At 37.9% G+C, this 18,525-nt stretch overlaps 1 protein-coding gene across 2 annotated transcripts in view; it reads right to left on the bottom strand.

Moving 5' to 3' along the window:
* The window catches only part of LOC134812615 (tensin-1-like), a 54,906-nt gene extending 53,550 nt beyond the window's left edge, over positions 1 to 1,356 (bottom strand). For both annotated transcript variants that reach the window (XM_063820104.1, XM_063820111.1), the window contains exon 1: positions 1,333 to 1,356. The gene's annotated coding sequence lies outside the window, so the exon portion shown is untranslated. The remainder of the gene's footprint in view (positions 1 to 1,332) is intronic.
* Between the last annotated feature and the right edge of the window lie 17,169 nt (positions 1,357 to 18,525).

Raw genomic sequence — 18,525 nt, 5'->3', positions numbered from 1 at the left:
TAAATTATTTTATTCACAATTAGGATATGTATTTATTATTTTATATGTTTTTTTAGGTTTGAAGATATTAAATATTATTTATATTATAATAGTATATTGTAATCGCGGAGCGCGATTTTGGAAAAAAGGGTGCTATATGTTGTGTTTACTTTTAGTTTTATAGAGTATATTTTATTGTTAATTAGTGTTATTTGTTTTAGATGTTTAAAGGTATTCATAGTCACAAATCACATCACATCATGCTCCACTGCACATTATTTTCACATCAAATAACAAGCACTAGCACAATCCACTTTCAACACCAATTCACTTCATATGCACAAAGTCAGCACAGTTCATTTCACCTTGGAGATTCATAACGCTAATCACCCGTCATTGTCACGTGTTCACTTCACCACGACTTCACAACCATTCAAATAGTATCTTCATGTCCCATGGTCACCAATCATTTGTCACGTGTCATGCTATATATAAGTACCGTTTTATAATTATTTGACAGGTCATGTTCGAGTAGCTGTTATCTTCTAAATCTAATGCCTATGTTACTTTTATAAATCTTCATTCTACTTTCTAGAATAATACCTCATAGTTATATCGTGTTTCCTTTGTACAAGAACATCGTAAAACAAGATACAGATTAGATGTTGTACGTAAAATATTTGTAGTACTATAGTTTGTTGTTTCACATAGCCATGTACTCCCCCCTTTTTCTTTTTTTTTTTAATTATTATTTTTTTATTTATTAAAAAAAAAAATCTGTTTTATTAAACAAGTGTCAAACTCAATACATTAAAATTTAACCAATACTTCCATATTAACAATATTTGGTCATCGAATAATAATAAAACATTTCGATGAAGAGATAAAACCCAGTTCATTCGTAGATATTCATCCGATTTAATAAATATTCTGAATCAAGCCGACATCTGATGTTCGAAATGCATCGCCTTCAAAGCCATCAAGTTGATAACGATACCAATGGTTGCATGTACAGGGTATACAGTATTATCCAAAACACCAAAAATAGTGAAAATGAAGTTAGAAGTCCTTCTTTGGCCAGTTCAGCGTGCCCGCCGTATTCCTCTTCGTCCACTTCATGATACGACGTGTAATACAAAAATATTATCCCCAGATCTATTATGATGTACACTAATATTCCAAGAAGTCCCTTGAATTTGATAAGGCCCCACAGTATACCAAACACTACCGCAACTATTTGTCGAATCCAGTAAACTGAATTTAGAAATTCGTCCTTGTCCCAGTCTGTATTTTTATCAAACGCCATCCTCAACACTTGCAGTGGTCCAGCTTCAGTCATGTTTTCTGTTAACTCAAATTATTTGTTATATAGTAGTGTTGAAAGTATTAAAACTTTCTTTTTTTCTCTAAGTACGGCACTGTCGTCTGAGATCGCGATTAACACCTAAAATTGTCAGACCGGAAGACCTCAACCTGGTCTTAATAGAACACCCAATGCTCAAAGGATCATTTTACTCCGAAAACGTGTACAACTTTTACAAAGTTGCTACTATTTCTGTCGTACAAGCACACTTCGATATTTATTCCAATACGTTAAATGTGCATCAAGTTATAGAATATCCAGCGCTCAAACCTCAACATCTATTCCCAATGTACATTACCCGTCAAGTTGGAATAATTAAAAATCATGTTTGCCTACTGTTCGAGATACCCAAATTGATATATTCTATAAACGACAAATTTTATGCCGTAGACGAAACAAATTGTGTTGTTTCAGACACAGTCACAACGTGTTTCGCGGAAATATTTGACAATAGCGAACAAACTAGCTGCTTGACAAACTTAACGAGTTGTAAGGTAGTAGAAACACAATGTTCCCCGAAGTACATATACGATGCTAGCGGCATATTAATAGGCACTGCGGTTCACGACATACAGGTCTTCGAAAAGAATGACAATAAGAAGGGAATGAAACTCCTAAAACCTAACAAGTATGGAACAAAATTCATACCATGGAGAGGAGTTTCTTATATACAAATGGAGGGACTACTCGTGGAGGAACCTAACTACATTTCGACAAACATCATATACAATGGCTCAAACGTGGCTCTCACTTCTTGGGACAAACGACTGAGCACCTCGGTCGAGAACATAACACGACTAAAAGAATCCCTCGAACGGCTCGTAGTACCGGAAGCTCAGAAGAAAACTATCTCTTGGGTACACGGCATCCTGTTAACAGTAACAGTAGGAGTCATACTGTGTGCAAGTGTCGCTTGTATCTACTGTATCATAACTCACCAATTGAAAGATCAGTATCTGCGGGCACCAAATAATGAACAGGAACAACCCAACAGTCTCCAGACCCAGGGTGGTCAACCGAATGAAGATATTGTCATTCAATAACTGCACGCGATAACTGCTATCACACTGAAACAAGGCTGCCAACAAGCAGAAGTTTCTGTGAAGCATGCTTACATGCAGAGGAGACGCTTACCGTCTTGTCCATCGCTATGTCACTCTTAGATCTGCTGTTCCACTTTCAAGTTCGTATCACTATATATATATTCTATCTGCCACGATGAGTTCCGCATCTAAACTGCCTATGGAACAGGTAGTGTCTGTCACAGTTGACAACGACTCCGATGATAACCTAAGAAGATCGCCCCCTTCTTCCTCCACCTCCTCCTCCTCCTCCTCCTCCTCCTCAGACGATTGTGCCGTACTTAGAGAAAAAAAGAGGAAACTAGAGAAAAAACTAAGAAAAAAAGAAAAAACACCAAAGACAGATAAAAAGCACAACAATAAATCACGTAGAAGCATCACCATGGCAGCGGCCAATAGTCAAATGGCCGAGAGACTATCGAAACTGGAAAGACGAGTCGAGAAAATGGCCAACCATTTGAAGGCGAACTTTTGCAGTTTCTGCAAAAAACACGGTCACACTGCAGAAGATTGTAGAAGGAGAAGGGCCGTACAACCTAGAACAACGATGAACTTCTAGGAACTGGAAGGAGTGAAGACGAGGGACATTTCTCTCGAACATTTTTTAATTTTAATTTATATTATAGTTGCATTGTATAGTTGTATTTCTATTGATTGATTGTATTTGTCGTTATATGTTAGTGTTCATCGTGCATATGGCCCTAGCCACCCCTGGTCCGCCAGAGGCAGTGTTAAAAAAAAGAGGGGCCTATGTTCCATGGATACTAAAATGTAAATTATTTTATTATAAAGTAGTTGAATTGTATTATATGTTTGTGTATTTTTTAAAATTGTATGTCTGTACATAGCTCCCGGCTGTGCTCCCGACTGGAGGGCCAGTCTTAAAAAAAAGGGGGGAGTATATGTTGTATGTAAGATATTTGTAGTATAGTTTGTAGTGTATTCTATTATAGTTTAGACAATATTTTATAAACAGACTCTTTAGGTCGGCAGTTACTTCACAAGCAGTTCTGCCGATCAGACCACGCGTTTAAACCACGTGGTTAGTAGTAATTGTTGTTTTGTGTATACGTAGCGGTTGCGATAGTGATTTTGTGATTATTAAAACAAGTTGTAATATCGAAGACGGCAGTTCTACTTTAGCTCTACTTAAATCGTTTCACTTTGTCAAAACCCAAAGTAACTCATTGTGTGTTCACTATACTCATAAAGTGAACACAACAGGAGGTACGTCTCGAGAACGACTCGGACCGAAAACTTTTAAGTAAAATTTTTCAAAGTTTTTCTGAAAACCACTTTTTTCCACGATTCAGGCTACCCTGTTCATTATTAGCCGAAAATATTTTTTTGGTTTTTCGAAGTCCGCACCTACCCATCGATACACAATTCTGGACTCGAGGTTTCCCCCGGTAATGTGATCTTGGAAGGCAGGCCTCCCCTTTGCAACACGAGCTCGGAAGCGGGAGCTCTCGATACAGGAGGTACGTCTCGAGAACGACTCGGACCGAAAAACTTCTAAGTCAAAATTTTTCAAAGTTTTTCTGAAAACCACTTTTTTTCCACGATTCAGGCTACCCTGTTCATTATTAGCCGAAAATATTTTTTTGATTTTTTTTTTCGGTAAAAAAAACTGAAATCCGGCAAAAATCCGGCAAATTTTTTTCCAGCCGGAGCCGGAACCGGAACCGGATTTTGAAGCCGGATATCCGGCCGGAACCGGATTCAGCCGGATTTCCGGTCGGTTCCTAGTCCTGCATTTGAACATTCCAAGAACCCAATGCCAAGATGCCATCTGACGCGCCTTGTCTGCCGTGATATTGAAAGCTGCTCAGCTTCGAATATTTCACGTACTCTAAGTGCTCTACTATGTTCTTTCTTAGTACCCTCTCAATTTAAAACACAGGTCTATAATTTCCCGGGTCAGTCTTGTTTCCTTTTTAAACATGTATTACATATATATACAGTTCCTTAATCCTTATAGACTGAAGGAACTTTACCATTTCTGAAGGATTTCTCCCAAATGATCAGCAGAGCTTCTGAAAGCGGTTGGGGGGGATGCAACGACCATTAATGTCAGTAGATGGAATTTTGTCAAAACTGACATTGTCATTAATGGTCATTAATGGTCATTAATGGTCATTAATGGTCATTAATGGTCATTAATGGTCATTAAATAATTGAAATTCTGAACTATCTTGGAAGCAACATGTCCAAGAAATTTACAATTATGATCACTTTGTATCACTTCTATAAAGTTTCTCACAGCCCCCTACATCGATTGCCAGAGTCTCGTTTGAGAAAACGAATTAATATTTGCCTAATAGAGGCTCGGACCTCGGTTTCGGAATGAGTGCCAAGCACCATTCTGTTATACGGTGGTAACTTGTCTTGTCTGTTTGCTTGTTTGCATTTGACTTAGTATAAATGCTTGTTTGCAGTTGACTTAGTATAAATGCTTGTTTACAGTTGACTTAGTATACATGCTTGTTTGCAGTTTGCGTGGATTTGAATTGTATTGATTTCCTTTATTTGTGTTGATTGCTTTTGATAATTTGGATTTTCAATACCTCCTCACAGTACCTTTTATGCCATCGTAAGACGATATTTGGAAATAAAAGTCGGAGATCGAAATTTTTTGGTACCGGCTGTTTCGAGGGTTCTGTGCCATACCAACCGGGCTGCAAAAATTCTTCTAAGCCCTGTCAACGTCGAACAATTCGAAAGGGCGACTCATTAAGTGCTACCTTTGTTCCAAAAAATGCTAAACGTCCCCTTCGTTGCCTCGGTACCATCTTATCAATGAGTGTCTCTGCTTCAAAAAAGGGCAACTGCAGATCTAGACGAATTCCTGCCGCATCAATTTGTCCCTATCATGATGACAGTGCTCGATTTTGGGTCGAAACTTTAAACTGCCAAAGGCAGAGTATTGAACTGTAAACGAATTGTTCTATCTAATCCTAGGAAAAGATCAGCTTTTTTGTTGTCCGATTCAGACTGATGACGATGTATTTCATGAAGTGCTAAAGTTGAATAAGTTCATCTACTGTGTAATTACTATACAATCGACTAGCATAATGATTTGGCTAAAATATAAATCTTGATATGATATAAGAACGGGAACGAATTATTTAATTTTAATACCCGTGTTATTGTTATTTTATTATTGATTGTTATTTTACTATTGATACGATCTGATACTCCTAAATTGCCCTTTGAATTATTATTATTGATAACTATAAGTCACCAACTGTTATCTGGTTTAAATCCCGTGGCCGCAAAATTTGTTCTTCATTACATTCGAACTTAATAAATGTAATCCCTAACTCACTCTGGAATCCACTCAAATGATATTCTGGAAGGTCTGCCTAACCACGGAAGATTCTATTCTAAGTTTTCTCTTTCGAATCTCTAATTGTAAATGTAAAATAATAACATATACTTGTAGTTAGTTAACTTAAGGTAGGGTCTAAGTGATGCAGGCGTCTGTCCTTTTCGCTCTAAGAAGTGCCGGAAAAACATGACCATTAATGTCAGTAGATGAAATTTTGACAAAACTGACATTGTCATTAATGGTCATTAATGGTCATTAATGGTCATTAATGGTCATTAATGGTCATTAATGGTCATTAATGGTCATTAATGGTCGTTGTATACCCCCCAAGCGGTTGCTTGCAGATTAAATTCAGATTTTTCTGAAGTTTATATTCTTACACTTAGGTCTTACATATTGTAAATCTGCTGAGCCTCTCGTAGCACGGCGGTTAAGGCCGCCATTGTCAAAAAGCTCATGCCGGTTCGAGCCTCGTCACAGGTCATTTTTTGGCATTTATTAATTACTTTGTAGGTTTACAACCTACAACCTACCAGGACGCGCGCCGAGTTGGACTCGTCGACGGTCCTAATATATGGAACAGATATTTTACGAGTATCACCCGTTAATAATTACTTTACTAAAATTATCAGCAGAGCACCTTGGTAATACACTTTATCAGATAAATTATACTGTTCGGACTTCAGCTAGAGAATGGTGTGTTCACTTCTTGTGAGTATAGTGAACGCACAATGAGTTTGTTTGTTGGACAAAGTGAAACGATTTAATTAGAGCTAAAGCATAAAGTAGAACGGAAGTCGTCAATATTACAACTTGTTTTAATAATTACAAAATCACTATCGCAACAGCTACGTATACACAATACAACAATTACTACTAACCACGTGGTCTAATCGCGTGGTCTGATCGACAGAACTGCTTGTGAAGTAACTGCCGACCTTGAGAGTCTGTTTAAAAAATGTTGTCTAAACTATAATAAAATACACTACAAACTACAAACTGTACTACAAATATCTTACATACAACATTGCTACACGTTGTATACCTCTCGTGCACGCGAAGCGTGCACGCCGGCCGGCCGTCCGGCTTCGCGCGCGCTCAAAAGGGGTTACAGCGTGTGTCAAATACAACATATACTCCCCCCTTTTTCTTTTTTTAAATTTAAAATTTAATTTTTTAATTACCTAAACCTTTTTGCAATATTTAGGATCAAATTTGTCCGCATAACCATAGTTTTGAAAAGCGACATAATCACAGTTTTGAGAAGAAAATATCTACTGATAATTTATTTTGTATTACTGAAGATGTAGCGCGCAGCGACAACGTAAAGTTAAAAGTCTAAGCTTTCATGGACCGTGGGAATATTTTTCAAAATACTCGGCGCGGCGTGGAGAAATCTGGTGGTGACACGTTTGTTTAGCCTTTTCCGCAACGCCTAGTACCACGAGCTTTAGCCACATGCCTCATTGAAATATAAACCTCTTTTTTACCATTTGATTCAAGGTCTTGTCAATTTGAATTAATGTGGAGAATAACAGTCACCACTTCTGCTTTTGCAGAATTCTTGGAATCACGTAAAGTGGTCAGCATAAAGTGTATAATAGCTGTAAAAGAAGAATTTACTAAAAGTTTTAATATAGTACCAAAGGATGTTTCAGTTATGGACGTCTTGTTGCCTAGCAACAACTAAATATGCTTGCTGTGATTAAAGCAATTGTAACAGTTTACTAGAAAGTGCATATGAACTCCAAAGTTCACACATGAAACAAGAAGAAACAAAATTTTAAATGCATGTCAAAAATCGTGTTGAAACAAAGAAAACAAAATTTGTTTACTACAACACCGTGGTAACAATTACTTGCTATGAATAGCGAACTTGTTCCTTAAGCGTCTTATCGACTAATATACCACGGAAGTTGTACTTGTCTGCTTATCAAAGAAAGTGAACAGAATTACAACAACAATAGCATACAAACACGTGACTTATCTGTACAAAACAGAAAGCAATCACAGCTCGGACCACTTCCAAGAACAGACCAGAATCTGGTCAGACCTCAGTTAGCTAAACCAGCACACATTTTCGCTTGCTGAACCAGTAAGTAAGAAAGTCGATATCATTCGAGACACTGAAGCAGTGTATCAAACGCTCAAGTACCAGATTACTGACACTGAAACAGTGCTGTTCACCTGATTATAGCAGAACCCATTGGCATGGTTGAATAACTATATCATGATCATGCTCCGCATACTTATGCTGCTAGTGTGCCTATTGCCAATTGAAGCGTTTACAGAGACAGCAAATTAGACAGCCTCGAACAACACCATCGTATTTAAAGAGCACGGCATTTTGCTACAATCTAAAGGATTGGTGACATTAGATGCCAATGAGCAATTGATTAGCATATTTAAGAAAATAAAGATACCTGCGATTGAGAAACCTGCAAATTGTCCAATGCACATGGTTACCAAAATTTAACGCTGACATCATGGAAACAACGACATACTACACAAACCTCTTCCAGCAAATTGGTAACCCACCTAGTCGCAAAAAACGTTTCTTAGGTGCCATTGGAATTGGCCTGGGGTTCGTAGACTTACTACTGACGGGCATTTCCTATGGATCCCTGAAAAGTCATATCGAAAAAGTTGAAGAAAGGCTAGGTATCTTTATCGCAACTAGGAACCGACCGGATTGGGGTTTTGGCTGCCGGACCGGATTCAGCCAGATTTGGATCTCAAATCCGGCAAGCCGGATTTTGCCGGACCGGAACCGGTGGTTTCAGAGTGAAATAAAAGGCAGCCGGATTTTGCCGGTTTTTGCCGGATGTTGCCGGAAAATTTCCTTCCTTTCCACGCCTAATCTTCATCGAGCACTTCTTGCAGCTTGCATAAGGGATCCCATTTTCTTCTGAGTAGAACAAGCAGACGGACGATGTTTTAGATTTACTACTACTCGACTCGACTTAGGGCGGCTTCAACGTCCGAACAGATATAGTTTTTTTACAAATCTTCCTATCTACTACTAAACATTGCTTAAACAAGCAGTATACGTAGCAGACACAATGTAACACGAGTCACGACACTAGACGAGTAATAATCAGAAATGATATCTAATTGGCATATGCTGCCAGACCCCTGATTGAGCGCGTTTGTGCGAATTCCCTTTTTTTCATGCAAGTCTGAGTATCAATGGGTCACGTGACTTACAACCAGAGGTGCTTAATAAGGTTGTTCGTAAGCAGGCACTGTCTAGTACAGTACTAATCACCGTCTGGCGTCTAGAGCTGAGTCACATGATTGCAGTAATGAGCTAATTAAGTACCTAGCTACCCAGACCCTGAACACGTGACCTTCATATTTCGTATTTCATAATCAGAAGATTAAATACTGCCAATTTTGCGATTATAGCCGGGGGCTAGCCCAGGGAGGTGGCCCAAAATATTTTCCGGTTTTTTTAAGTCCGCACCTACCCCTCGATACACTATTCTGTATTCTGGACTCAAGGTTTCCCCCGGTAATGCGATCTCGGAAGGCAGGCCTCCCCTTTGCAACACGAGCTCGGAAGCGGGAGCTCTCGATACAGGAGGTACGTCTAGAGAACGACTCGGACCGAAAAACTTCTAAGTCAAAATTTTTCAAAGTTTTTCTGAAAACCACTTTTTTCCACGATTCAGGCTACCCTGTTCATTAATAGCCGAAAATATTTTTTCGGTTTTTCGAAGTCCGCACCTACCCATCGATACACAATTCTGGACTCGAGGTTTCCCCCGGTAATGTGATCTTGGAAGGCAGGCCTCCCCTTTGCAACACGAGCTCGGAAGCGGGAGCTCTCGATACAGGAGGTACGTCTAGAGAACGACTCGGACCGAAAAACTTCTAAGTCAAAATTTTTCAAAGTTTTTCTGAAAACCACTTTTTTCCACGATTAAGGCTACCCTGTTCATTATTAGCCGAAAATATTTTTTCGGTTTTTCGAAGTCCCCACCTACCCCTCGATACACAATTCTGGACTCGAGGTTTCCCCTGGTAATGTGATCTCGAAAGGCAGGCCTCCCCTTTGCAATACGAGCTCGGAAGCGGGAGCTCTCGATACAGGAGGTACGTCTCGAGAACGACTCGGACCGAAAAACTTCTAAGTCAAAATTTTTCAAAGTTTTTCTGAAAACCACTTTTTTCCACGATTCAGGCTACCCTGTTCATTATTAGCCGAAAATATTTTTTCGGTTTTTCGAAGTCCGCACCTACCCATCGATACACAATTCTGGACTCGAGGTTTCCCCCGGTAATGTGATCTTGGAAGGCAGGCCTCCCCTTTGCAACACGAGCTCGGAAGCGGGAGCTCTCGATACAGGAGGTACGTCTCGAGAACGACTCGGACCGAAAAACTTCTAAGTCAAAATTTTTTAAAAGTTTTTCTGAAAACCACTTTTTTTCCACGATTCAGGCTACCCTGTTCATTATTAGCCGAAAATATTTTTTTGATTTTTTTTTTCGGTAAAAAAACTGAAATCCGGCAAAAATCCGGCAAATTTTTTTCCAGCCGGAGCCGGAACCGGAACCGGATTTTGAAGCCGGATATCCGGCCGGAACCGGATTCAGCCGGATTTCCGGTCGGTTCCTAATCGCAACCCAACATTCCTTTGATGAGAAAATGATCTCCATCGATAAAGAGATTGTGCACAGTATTACACGCCTGGAAAACCACGTTAATTCATCCCTAAAAAGAATTCAAAGTCAGATTCTTGATTCAAGTGGAGCCTTAAATGGGAAACAAAACTAAAAGAGGTTTTTAGAGCCATCTTAGACGGAACAATAACAACGGGTCTCACACCGTTAGATCTTACACCTACGGAACTGGAGTCCATCATTAACGACCACAGCTTCCTGAAAAACACATACTTTGCGAAAAATGTCTTTAGTCTCTACAAAACAGCTACAGTTACCATGACTCATGCATATCTTGAGATCCAAAGTGGAGCGTTAATTGTTCATCTTGTCATGAGCTTTCAAATGGTCGAAAAACCATTAGCAGCGTATTACGAAGTATCGCAAACGGGAATAATGAAGAACGATACCTGTTTCTTACTTGACCTTTCTGAGTACGTTTATATTAGCGACTCTACATTTTATCCCCTCGATCGAAAATACTGCAAACTGTTCCAAGGAATCGCCACGTGCTTCTCCCCTATGCTTACAAACTCAAGCTGCCTTGAAAGCCTCCCTCAATGTCGATAAAATAGAAAGACGTGTACAACGTCGATATTATTCGACAATGCAGGCATTTTGCTAACCGCTAATAAAAGCGAAGCTATTTCGATCTCGACGGAACAAGGAATCAAAGCTACAACAACGGGACCTTTGGGCACGGCCTTTTTGCCTTGGAAAGATATAACATCCGTACAAATCGGTCGGTATTTTGTCGAAAAGCCAACCTTAGTTAGCTCATACATCGAATCTAACTTCTCCAGTGAAGAGATAGAGGATTGGCGTTCGGCGGTAAGCCAACAAGTGACTGTTCAAACACACATGGATAGCATCATGAAGCAGCTACAATCAGCAGAAGCAGATCTTATGATCTCTCACTCTAGCTTATCACCTGAATCCACAGAAACAATAGCTATTGTTGCCATGACAACTGCGGCAATAACTGCGTTGATAGCAGTTGTACTCTGTGTTTGGACATGTAAATCAAATATCAACTGCTGCCGAAGTACCAGTACCCATCAACCGATCCAGACGACTGAATGTGACGATAATAAGGCAGTAGCCCAAGCGCCGAAAGCTACCGAAAATACGCTAATACTTTAGACGTTGTTACCACTCAACCTGAAATCATGCTTGTTTATCACTCACGAATGAGAATAGCACCATAGCCTATAGAAACGTAGTTGGTAGCTGACTCTAACAAGAAACAATTGCATTGTGATCTTAGCTTGTAGAACTAGTAAGCTAGTATTGTATCCTTGCTTGATTAAACTCTGAAGCCCACAGCCAGTACATACCAAATAAGTGACAGTTATGCGTGCGAAAGTTTACAATAAATACGCTGCAAAAGCAGCCCAGCAGTTCTTTCTCGCACTGCAGTACCTTCTCGCACCGTTTTGATAGAAGTTAGTATCCCTCGACAATCAACATGTCCGGCCAGGAGAGATTTAATCTTTTAGAAGAAACTGAAGTCGAACAGGACATCGCACTTGCAACGAGCCCCATTAACTCGTTTAAGATGTGAAGATATACTAGATATTACAACGAAATAGAGGTATACCAAATTAGCCCTTGATATTAACTATAACCGTGTTGATGGTTTTAAATTTTGTATGTTGTAAGTATTTTAGTTTGTGAAGCGTTTACTCCTTCCCCCTCAGCAAGACAGTTAGATTGTAGATTAATGATAATAATTGTCAAATGACGTTATATATTATATTATATAACAGTTATAAATGTTCAATAGCTGTAGAGCGATTTCAAGAGTAGTGGTCCACAGGGGTCCGAAAAAGCTGTACAGGCACTTTGGTCCTTATCCTTGTCACTAATCTCAATTGGATTCGGTTTACACAAAACATGAACATTTAGACGTACACATTGACACGATATTTATTAGAAAGCAAAAAGTATAAAATAATACGTGCGTGCGCGGCTTGAGCCGCGCCGCATAAGAACGGATGCGTGCAGGGGCTGGAGTACGCTTGTATGTAGATTAATGAAACATGTTGAATTTTAAATATTTAGAATTGACGATATATTATGATCTAATAGTAAATTTTACAAAGCTGGCTTTGGATTTAGGTAAGATTATAATTTATTTAAAAAACCACGGATAGTTTTAAGTTTATTTCTATTTGTCGTATAATCATAAACAAGTGAATCCTGTTTTCAAGAATGCGCGGCTTTGGCGGCCAGTTATTGACTTATATACATTAAATTGAACTTTAAATAGAAATGTGAATATATTAATATTTATATTTAAAACTTTCAAAACGGAGGCTTATAAATATTATTATATTATGATTGTAATAAAGGATAAAATTTTAAATTTGTTTCACTAAATTTGTTTCACTAACCCTCCGAAGTCAAGTTCAGGTTCATCATCATCGGATTCTTCGTCGTCATCGTCTGGGGAAGACGACACAGTAGCGAAGCGATCAAGTTCATCTAAACGAGAGAAACGAAAGAGGTTGGAGGACTTCGCCGCTTCGACGCGCCGCGCGAACTAGCATTCTTGCTTCGCATCGAAGACGATCGTCGACGATCGTTGCTCTGCTTTGTGCTTCGCAGAGCAACGATCTCGACGGATTGACATCGTCAATCAACGAAAGAGGCGGAAGAACATGAAATATATATAAGTGCCGTTTTATAATTATTTGGGAGGTCATGTTCGAGTAGCTCTGTTATCTTCTAAATCTAATGCCTATGTTACTTTTGTAAATCTTCATTCTACTTTCTAGAATAATACCTCATAGTTATATCGCGTTACCTTTGTACAAGAACGTCGTAAAACACAGATTACTACACCACCAACTCGTACTGTCACTTGACAGTCCATGAGCAGACAGCGGTGCTGATTGGGGAAGGTAAACATGGCATGTGGAGAATTCAAGGTAGTAGTAAACCCGCGATGGGGTGGCATGTGCCTCAATAAAAATATTACAATCATTTATTATTTATCAATTTATCATTAAATATTTCAAAAATATCAATAACGTATGGTTGATCCTTCACACTTAGTAAAATATATAAAAATAAAGTTAATCTACACTAAAGAATAAATAATCTATATTATATAAATCAACAATATTATCTCCCCATCTTCTTGTAGTCATTTTATCAAAGCGGTAGAAATCCAAGTAATTTTAATACGCGGTGCGCAAGGAATTTCGTTAAAAAATGTGTAGGCAAGATAAGCCTAAGTGTGGCAGTGAAAGTTGAAAAATAAGTTGCAGAATAAATTGCAGTGACTGACTGTCAAATGCATTATCGCAGTTGAAGGGAAGGATTTTATTTATTTCGTTTATCGTGTTGTTATATAATCGTGGTCCTATGTTAGAGATGCTATAATCGGTGATGCGTAATCTGTTGAACTTAATTTCAAAATACTTTGGATTTCTCCTTTCCGTTTGTCTAAGCGGCGACTTTTCAAATATACTACAGATACTCGATGGTGCTACTCCCATATAAACCTTGTGCATCAACGTTAGACAGCTTTTAGCCATGAGATTAGGAAGAGCCAAAATTCCTATTTTGGTGCTGGATTCATCAGAGTTTACCGAACATAGGAAGAGGAGGGGATAAAGCAAGAGGATAAAGATAATGCTCTGGATGGCGAGGACGAATAACTAAACAACATCCTTGTGAAGCATTACACTCATCAGGATGGAAGCGAGAACAGAGATCATAAACACAGCTTCGGTGAAGAAATTTCTAAGGACGGATTCCTCAACTGGCTAGATCTGACAATTTACCATCCCAAGTTCGGAGGAAAATACAAAGACCATCCTGTGATGGAGTTACCCTGGTACTATTGCGGGGTAATACAGGGTGTTTCAAAAGTCTTGCAAGGATGTACTTTTTGAATAACGTTTTATTCATTTGTATAAACTTCATTCTGTAAATAGTTATTGGTAGTTCTAAGGTTTAATGGTGACTTCTGAATATTATAAGATTATATTGGAGTTTTTAATCTTCAAATTAAACAGAGCTTTCATATTATGGGGCTAAAGTGTGGACTAGCTACACCTGGTTAAAAAGTTAATTCAAATTATGTCTGTCAACATAGTCATGAGGCATAGCTACTTGATTCAAAATTGTTTGAATCATTATGAATAATGTTTCATTATTACTTACTTTGGTAAAAATTATCTGGTCAAATAAAAAAAAAGCTAAAAAAAGATGACAAAACTTGGATTTTTGATTGCAGATAAATGCGTATTCGCCGGGAATTTGGGAATTGTTGAGGTTCAGCACCATATGCGATATGTGCGGAACTACTGTGGAAGTCAACGACACAACGATTAGTTACAAGAATATCAGATTATAAACGAAATATCATTTAAGAAAATGAAAAGTGAAAACACTGATTAATTTAAAGCTGAAATTTATAAGTTTGTTTATTACTATCAGAATCTTGGCTAGTTTTTCTTTCTGTTATTATCATATCATTTATCTTAACTCCAGTCATTTTTATGTTTATTTTTTCTTTGTTAAAATTCATGTTTTTTATTACCTCTTTTTTATCTTTCTTTTTAAACATTTTTTTTCTTTATCTTTTATTTTTTTCACTTTTTCTATCTCATTTTCTATTTTTTATATTTAATATGGATAATCTTCCTCTTATCGCAGTGTTGTCTTATTATTACAAAAGAACACAAATATGACGAAACAAGTGCCAACATCAACATAACAGTGTTGTAGCGCGGAATAAATATGCCCCGGGATTTGATTTTAAGAAAATACGGTGTTATAGGGCGGGATGATGGTACCCCGGGTTATTGTTAGTGTTAGGCGAGAAGAAGCAGTCCTGGGATTTCATTTTTTTTGAAGAATTATTCCTCTGATAGGTAAGAATTATTGGCGGTGGTTGTTCTTCTGTTGTACCACGGATCTATCTGCATTCTGCAGCGTATAAAAGAAATATGAGTGCGACATCTTTACACTGACGAAGGTATTGCGGTCTGGAGTACATGGAATGCTGGACTATACAAGAATTTGACAATTCATCAAACCGTTTTGTAATAGAATAGGAATTATTTCACATTTAATGGTGCTACTGTATAGTGTATGGCTCGTAGGACTAACCCGCCTACAGCTAGTATAGTGCCTTGGCACAGAGGGCTTAGGGTTACTGTAAAGGAGATAAGCACCTCAGGCCATCCCAACACCGGGAGAAACCTGCCCTTGTATCTTGTTGTTGTTGTATAGTGTATGATATCGCTTTTTAAAGATTGTAAAGAAATTGGTTACTAATAGTTATAATTTTGCTAATCAGCAGTTTACGGAGGAGAACAAGGTCAAAGAAAAAAGAAAGAGAGGGGAGATATCATCGCTCAATAAACAAATGGAAGTAGTTAATAAAATACCTAACTATGTACTTCCCACGTGAATATTTTAAAACCCTGAGGTACTGTTTTAATTGAATTAAACTCAACGACACAACGATTAGTTACAAGAATCAGATTATAAACGAAATATCATTTAAGAAAATGAAAAGTGAAAACACTGATTAATTTAAAGCAGAAATCTATAAGTTCGTTTATTACTATCAGAATCTTGGCTAATTTTTCTTTCTGTTATTATCATATCAGTTATCTTAACTCAAGTCATTTTTATGTTTACTTTTTCTTTGTTAAAATTCATGTTTTTTTATTACCTCTTTTTTATCTTTCTTTTTAAACATTTTTTTTCTTTATCTTTTATTTTTTTCACTTTTTCTATCTCATTTTCTATTTTTTATATTTAGTATGGTTAATCTTCCTCTTATCGCAGTGTATTGACTCTTGGGAGATATCATCGCTCAATAAACAAATGGAAGTAGTTAATGAAAATACCTAACTACTTCCCACGTGAATATTTTAAAACCATGAGGTACTGTTTTAAATAGTTAAGATTAAATAGTTAAGATTAGCATTATAATTATCAAATTAGGGGTGTCGACTGGATAAGTTTTAAACCATGACAATCGATCATGATCCCTGATCGGGAGTCAGCTGAACTTCGGGACCAAAGTCTAAAGAAGAAGAACAGATGTAGACGGAAAGTATCTACAGGGATAGAGCAGAAATGTACAAGAGAAAGTTCTTGTAGAGCAAGGAATTATCAATATTATTATTTTTAATATCCAAATTTCTTAAGAAAGATTGAAAGAATTGAAAAGTTCAATGTAATCACTATAATGACATTAGGAAAATTATCATATCACAGTGGAGCAGTATTGGCTTTTGTAGGACTTTACCTACCAATTGCTATTGTTAATATATATATAAATCTAATATAAGATTAATTATAATGGGCTATGACGCCCATACACTGTACACTGTACACTGTACACTGTACACTGTACACTGTACACTGTACACTGTACACTGTACAATGTACACTGTAAAGTATTCCTTTATCTTTCATACAGCTTCTTCTCATCAACAACTTTAATTTTTTCCTATTTCTTCTATTACTGTCTTTTTCTATAGGTCAATATCTTTCTTATCTTAGCTTTAATTTATAGCTCTTATCTTTCTTTCTTTTTTCTTACTTTTTCTTCAATTATCCTATTTTCTATTGACCATCTCTTTTTTACGGCCCACAGTCCAAGTAATAATAAATATGATATACTAAACTGATCCTTTTAGCCATACCTGCTGCTACGGTAAAGTTAGAGTGAATACCACATACAAGGCAAAAGCAACAGAATGTCAAACAAGATATGTCTACGATAATTCTGGAATCTTGATCGGCAATTCTAGTGACGAAGTTCAGATATTTTTTAGCGGGGAAAGATGGATGTGTATTGTGTTATAACCATCACAGGTGGGAACTAGAAGGAGTCAAAGTATCCTCCTCATTGGAAATCCACTTCGGGCACTGACCAAACAGCAACAAGGAGAGGAAAACCGTCAACAAACTGTCACCTAAACCAAAAAGACAACGTCGCCACTGCAATAAAGCAATAAAGAATTAGACTCGTCCACAAGATTAAGACCTTCCTTAAAAAGAACTATTGTGAAGTATGCAGACAGGCTGGTCACAACAACCAAGCATGCCGTGCCAGTAAACGGCAGACTAGGGTGTAGAGGGAAAAGTAAGGGAGATAAGATTACAAGTGAGGAATAGTCCAGTAAACATGGCGATGGTTACTTTGGCGCGGCGGGACGACCTTTGCCCTTTGGGAACTGCAAATAGCATGGCAGCTATTATAGCATGGTAACTATTATAGCATGGTAGCTATTATAGCATGGTAGCTATTATAGCATGGTAGCTATTATAGCATGGTAGCTATTATAGCATGGCAGCTATTATAGCATGGTAGCTATTATAGCATGGCAGCTATTATAGCATGGCAGCTATTGTAGCATGGCAGCTATTATAGCATGGCAGCTATTATAGCATGGCAGCTATTATAGCATGGCAGCTATTATAGCATGGCAGCTATTATAGCATGGCAGCTATTATAGCATGGCAGCTATTATAGCATGGCAGCTATTATAGCATGGCAGCTATTATAGCATGGCAGCTATTATAGCATGGCAGCTATTATAGCATGGCAGCTATTATAGCATGGCAGCTATTATAGCATGGCAGCTATTATAGCATGGCAGCTATTATAGCATGGCAGCTATTATAGCATGGCAGCTATTATAGCATGGAGCTATTATAGCATGGCAGCTATTATAGCATGGCAGCTATTATAGCATGGCAGCTATTATAGCATGGCAGCTATTATAGCATGGCAGCTATTATAGCATGGTAGCTATTGTAGCATGGCAGCTATTATAGCATGGCAGCTATTGTAGCATGGCAGCTATTGTAGCATGGCAGCTATTATAGCATGGCAGCTATTATAGCATGGCAGCTATTATAGCATGGCAGCTATTATAGCATGGCAGCTATTATAGCATGGCAGCTATTATAGCATGGCAGCTATTATAGCATGGCAGCTATTATAGCATGGTAGCTATTATAGCATGGCAGCTATTATAGCATGGCAGCTATTATAGCATGGCAGCTATTATAGCATGGCAGCTATTATAGCATGGCAGCTATTATAGCATGGCAGCTATTAT

Source organism: Bolinopsis microptera, chromosome 1 (genome assembly GCF_026151205.1).
Source record: "Bolinopsis microptera isolate Bmic1 chromosome 1, MBARI_Bmic_1.0, whole genome shotgun sequence".
In the NCBI taxonomy this organism is placed as follows: domain Eukaryota; kingdom Metazoa; phylum Ctenophora; class Tentaculata; order Lobata; family Bolinopsidae; genus Bolinopsis; species Bolinopsis microptera.
This window is presented reverse-complemented; position numbering and strand designations above follow the sequence as displayed.